Below are 6078 nucleotides of genomic sequence, written 5' to 3' on the forward strand. Positions count from 1 at the left end.
AGTGTGTGTGTGGAGGCTCCTCCAGCATGCTGCAGTCTGTGTGTGTGTGTGCGCGGGTGTTGTGTGTTTCTGTCTGTGTGCATGTGTGTGTGTGTGCATGTGTGTGTGTGTGTGTGTGTGTGCGTGTGCGTGTGCGTGTGCACACATGGGTGTGCGTGTGAATGGATGCCTGTGTGCACAGTGTATGTAGTGTGTGTGTGTGGAGGCTCCTCCAGCATGCTGCAGTCTGTGTGTGCGTGTGTGTGTGTGTGTGTGTGTGTGCGTGTGCGTGTGTGCTTGTGTGCACATGGGTGTGCGTGTGAATGGATGCCCGTGTGCACAGTGTATGTAGTGTGTGTGTGGAGCCTCCTCCAGCACGCTGCAGGCAGCTGCAGGCTTGGGCATGGCGGATTGGTGGCCAGCAGGAGAGCGGTGCTGACAGTGTGTTTGACCAGGAGGGCTCCGCAGAGTCTACCCTGCACTCTCTGGCTCAGGAGCATTGTAATTGGGGTCTGCTGGAAGCCTGGCTCAATCATATGGGATTTCAGAGCTAATTTCAGTCTGTCAGCGAAGCAGACACTCTCACACACACACACACCCTCACAGGCACAGGCAGAAACACACACATGCACACACAGCCTCACATTCTAATATGCACACACACACACACACACACTCACACACAGCCTCACATTATAATATGCATACACACACGCACACACTCACACACAGCCTCACAATCTAATATGCATACACACACACACATACACACACGCACATACATTCACACACACCCTCACATTCTAACACACACACAAGCGCAGACATGCACACACACTCACACTCACACACACACTCACATTCTAACACGCACACACCTTCACACATACACCCTCACATTCTAACACACACACATTCACACACACATACACAGGTATGGTAAAAAGAGATTGTGGTGAGAAAAAGTTGCATCTCTCAATGAGGCAAGAAATACCCCTTGTGACAAGTCAGTACTTCAAACTATCCTCCATCACAATGTATATCAAAGGGAGCTCATAATTTTAGCATCACTCTCTGGTTCCAAAAATCTCCGGACATATGTCAAACTTCTTGAAGCTGTGATTAACGTTAACGCGGTGCTAAATCCTACCTCAAAAACTGTTTTACTAAGGCCAAGGGGGACGTTTTTCTTCATGGTCCAGGTCTGTCCTAACGCCCCAGCAGTGTGAATGTCCTTGTTGTGTTTTAAGGCCGGATTAATGGATTTATCAGGCACAACTGGGCACGCCAACTGAAACATATCGTTAAGTCAAAACAAAAAAACAAAAAAACCCCGCTCAGCTCAATGTATACCCCCCCCCCCACCCCCACTAACCCCCCACCTCCACGAACACGACAGCAACAGCATTTCATATTGTTACGTTTAATGGCGTATTGAAAATGAAACCGTAAAGAACGGCTCTCGGGGGGTCCCCAAGGCACAGCTGGCTTGGAGAGCGGGGTTTCACCGTGCAAACAAAGCGCTGCCAGACAGGCTAATCAGCAGGAGCCATTTCCTACACGTTTACTTCTCCTGGAATCAATCTGCCCTTTCCAACCGGGCCCGGAGACGGGGAAGGCCTGCCGACAAAACGCCTCGATGCTAACGCCGCTAAACCGCGCGCCAATCCGGTCCGGACCGGCTCGGTCGCCTAGGAGACCTCTGCCTCGGCCCGGGATCGCGCCGGACCCTGACACCTCGCGCGTTACGGTCGTCCGTGTCCGTGAGCCGCGGGGAACGCCCTCGTACTTTTCTCTTATCGAGTTTAGGGAGCCGTGACACACCGCCCAGCCATCTGAACAGAGACACAGCTGTCCCACGCGGGGGGGGAGGGGGGGGGGGGGGGGATTACCTCTCTAAGTGAATCGCAAGGTGACACTACAGTCCTCCAGTGTCATCGGCGTGTGTACGGTGAGTCACAGCGGCTTAAATACACAGCGCTGAGCACACGGCCTGGGAGAACAGCTCCCGAGAGACGGAAATATCCTACGCAATAAAACGTAGATTAGGGGGAAAAAAATACGCAGTAATATCCCGACCACAGCTTGCCTAGAACTGCACTTTCAAAAGCAGCACGGACACATTCCTTCTGAGGGAGTCTTAAGTGCTGCTTTTCAAACTGCGCTGGCTCGATTCAACCCATTCTCCTTCGAAATCCGTTTAGCACGAGCCATCGAACGAGCGGACTGCCGCTCTCGGGGACTGTTTGAGAACGCCACGGCCGGTCCGCGGCGGAGATTTGTCACTGCCAAGAAATAACTCAAGTCAGGCGTGAAATCCACGGCAGGCCAGGGGCTCTGATCAAAGAGAACAAAGCCTTATATTCGTTAACCCCCGGCCCGATTCAGGTGCAGCAATGTGGTTTGCGGGATTTAACACCATCGTAAATTACATAACAAAAGTAACAGGTCCTAACCGCCAGGCTTCAATCGCGGGAGAAATCTTTATGGTTCCTGAACAGCACGGTTACACGAGAAGTTGGGAGCCACATTGTAAATGAAACTTGCATTTTTTTCTATTAAGGGGCAGCCAGTCTTGAATAGTTGGTGCCCCTGCCTAGTTCCAAAAGACAAGGCCCATATGAAAATTACTAATTACCAGAATAAGCTCAAATATGGTGGCAGTATTTTTTTTTTGAGGGTACTGAATCTGCTTCCATAAAGTTTGGTACAATATGAGCCTCCACAGTGACTGGAAATGCATTGGCCCAGTGCGAAACAACGCCCGTCTTTGGAATATAACATTTTCATGGCATTAGCCTGGGGTGTCCTTTACTGTTTACATTACAGGTGAAAGCTTACTTTTACTCGGTATTTGAGCTGTGGTAGTCCACCCTGTCAGCCTTGGGGTTTGGTGCACTGGGAGTTTTTTTTGGGGGAGGGGAGGGGGGGGTCTTTTCAGCGAATTAAAAGACACCCAGTGTTTCTGAACAGACCTCACTGCCATTCTCCATTAGTCAATGTCTCCATCTCACAGAGGGGTGCCAAAGTTCTGACATCGCAGAAATTTGGAGCTAAACAATCCCAAATAAAACCACTGTCAAAAACCATAAGCATTACAGCACAGCTGCAAAATACCAACCCCCCTGCTAGCCCCCTGCCCCACTGCCAGGCCAGAACCTTTTCCATTTTCAAAACCAGACCCTGAGCATTGGAACTGGTTTGTTCCTGAAACGCGGTAGGAACCGAATAACAACTCAATTCAACAAAACAGATAAGGAAGAGCAGATAAAGACATTTTAAAAAAGCTTTCCCAAAAAAACTGCTTTCAAATGGCACTGTATCTACAAACGTACTCAAACTTAATATTTGGGGGTAATTTTTTATCTAATAATGCAAAGAGAGAGAATGGCATACCAATACACTTCTGTGGGGATGGGAAGTTAGGGATCCTAATCTCACATTTCAACAGATCACATAAACCTTAACATAAACCTTTCGTATCGCTAGATTACAAAAATATTTGAGTAAAAAACAAAATAAAAACTCATTCTGCCGTGAAAATCGGCAAAGTCAAATGCGACAAACACTCACTGACGATCTCACGAAAACACTTTTTTTGAATAGAAAGGAGGAACCAGTGAGCCCCCGCTGAAGGGGGGGAAATCAAAGCCAGTCGCTGGTCTGACCAGTGCACTCATGAATCCTCACAATGAGTCTGGAATTCCATGTCACGATTCCCACTATTTCCAATAAAACTTCTTGCCTTCGGAGCGGCAAGCACGCGCTCATAGGGAGCCGCGTATTGAATTATTAATCTGACCGGCTGGATATTAAAAGTGACAGGTATTCGGCAAAAGAATGGAAATGCCCTCGCCTAGTCTTACCGGCCCCCCTCTCACACGCACGCGAACCGCTCCCCGCTCCCCGCTCCCCGCTCCCCGAAAACAGCCCAGCCCCGGCCTGCTGAGCGAAGCCTGCTGCCTGGGACGTGCGCGTGCTCGGAAGAGCCGTTTCGGTGATGGGGAGGGGGGGTTTAGGAGCAGGTAGCGCACCAGGAAAAGCCATTAACTCTGCCCAGATGTGCCTCTGCTCTCCAGCCAATGAAAACACAGCAGCCCTCTGCCTCTGCCACAGCTCCGCCCCCGTAGTAATGCTTATTTATTTATTTATTTATTTATTGATATGTTTGCACTTGTTCGCCCTCTTTTGTTTGACAGGAGCAGCGCCCGATTTAGCTCAAAGCTTGTTGTCGTCTGTTGCACCCCGGGCAGGAGGTAGGTCGCAGCGTTTAAGGCGAGCGAAAGCCACACGCGCTAACACAGCGCGAGCGCTCTGGAACGCCGCAGAATCATCAAGTGATGAAATGACTTCAGCATCAGACCTCCGGTGCCGATTTAGATCCGTGTGTGCAATAAGGCCTCACCAGCACATCTGCTCAGTGTGTAGAGCAGCTGACCGACCTTCATTTCCTCAATAAATAACACATGGGATGAAGGAGCAGAGGTTAGGAGTTGAAACCCCCCTTCCACTGCTACGGAGCACAAAAAGCTTTGAAGGTATGAGGTTCCCTATAAGAACATCTATCTAGTTAAGTAAGTAAAGCTTCATGCTGCTCGAATCACTTGAGCTGAGCTCGGGGCGTGCCGTGCCAGACAAAGAACCCACAGCAATGAAGGGAACGTTGTTTGCAGAAGAGATAAGCGCTATATAATAGAACATGGGGAGTTTTGCCCTTTCAATGTTTGCAATTGTGTAAAAAAAATCTTAAAAAATAAATAAATTTGTGAAGACGTGACCAAAAACAAAAGGTGTGATATTCAACAGCTGAGGTGTGAGATCTCACCTTCTTGATTATATATTCATCTTGGCAATAATTATAAAAAAAAATTTCAGATAACATTTGAAAATCTCCATTAAATCCACTGAGGTGAACACATGACAATGGCCACCATTACCGGCTGGAACCAGAGTGAGAGCCAGAGACCGAGTGATCGTTGCTTCGTGTCACAGCTGAAAACTGTGATTTTCCTTTCTGGGGAAATCTTATCTTTGGGAAGTAATAGGAAATTAAAGAGCGCACTATTAAATAATGCTTCTTCTTGTCTTTTGCAGTTTTTACATAAAGGGAAAACCTCGCACAGTAACATCAGGCCTAACGCGGTCCTGGGTGCTCTCCAGATGATGTAACAAAATGGTGCCCCAGATTTGTGGAATGGTCTGTTCTCATCATCAAACATTCTTATGATCTTATGTCAGTAATGATGACAGGAGGCCTCAGGAGGTGAAGCAAAAATGGAAAATAACTATGCCAATTTCTTTGCGTTTACGTGCAGTCTTGACATAAACTCAGCATAACTGAACCAGCTCCTGAGAACCTACGTATGTGTGTGCGCGCGTGCATGTGAGCATGTGTGTGTGTGTATGTATATGTGTATATTTGTGTGTGAGTGTGTGTGTGTATATGTGTGTGAGTGTGTGTGTGTATATGTGTGAGTGTGTGTATATATGTGTATATGTGTGTGTATGTATGTGCGTGTGCATGTGTATGTGTGTGTATGTATGTGTGTAAGTGTGTGTGTGTATGTACGTATATGTGTATATGTGTGTGTGAGTGTGTGTGTATATGTGTGTGTGCGTATATGTGAGTGTGTGTGAGTGTGTGAGTGTGTGCATATATGTGTGTGTGAGTGTGTGAGTGTGTGTATATATGTGTGTGTGGGTGAGTGTGTGAGTGTGTGTGTATATGTGTGTGTGTGTGAGTGTGTGTGTGTATATGTGTGTATGTGAGTGTGTGTGTGTGTATATGTGTGTGTGAGTGTGTGTGAGTGTGTGTGTGTGTGTATGTGAGTGTGTGTGTGTGTGTGTGTGTGTGTGTGAGTGTGTGTGAGTGTGTGTGTGTGTATGTGAGTGTGTGTGTGTGTGTGTGTGAGTGTGTGTGTGTGAGTGTGTGTGTGTGTGTGTGTGTGTGTGAGTGTGTGTGTGTGTGTGAGTGTGTGTGTGAGTGTGTGTGAGTGTGTGTGTGAGTGTGTGTGTGTATGTGTGTGAGTGTGTGTGTGTGTGAGTGTGTGAGAGTGTGTGTGTGTGTGTGAGTGTGTGTGTGTGTGTGTGAGTGTGTGT

Source organism: Conger conger, chromosome 13 (assembly GCF_963514075.1).
Source record: "Conger conger chromosome 13, fConCon1.1, whole genome shotgun sequence".
Lineage (NCBI taxonomy): Eukaryota > Metazoa > Chordata > Actinopteri > Anguilliformes > Congridae > Conger > Conger conger.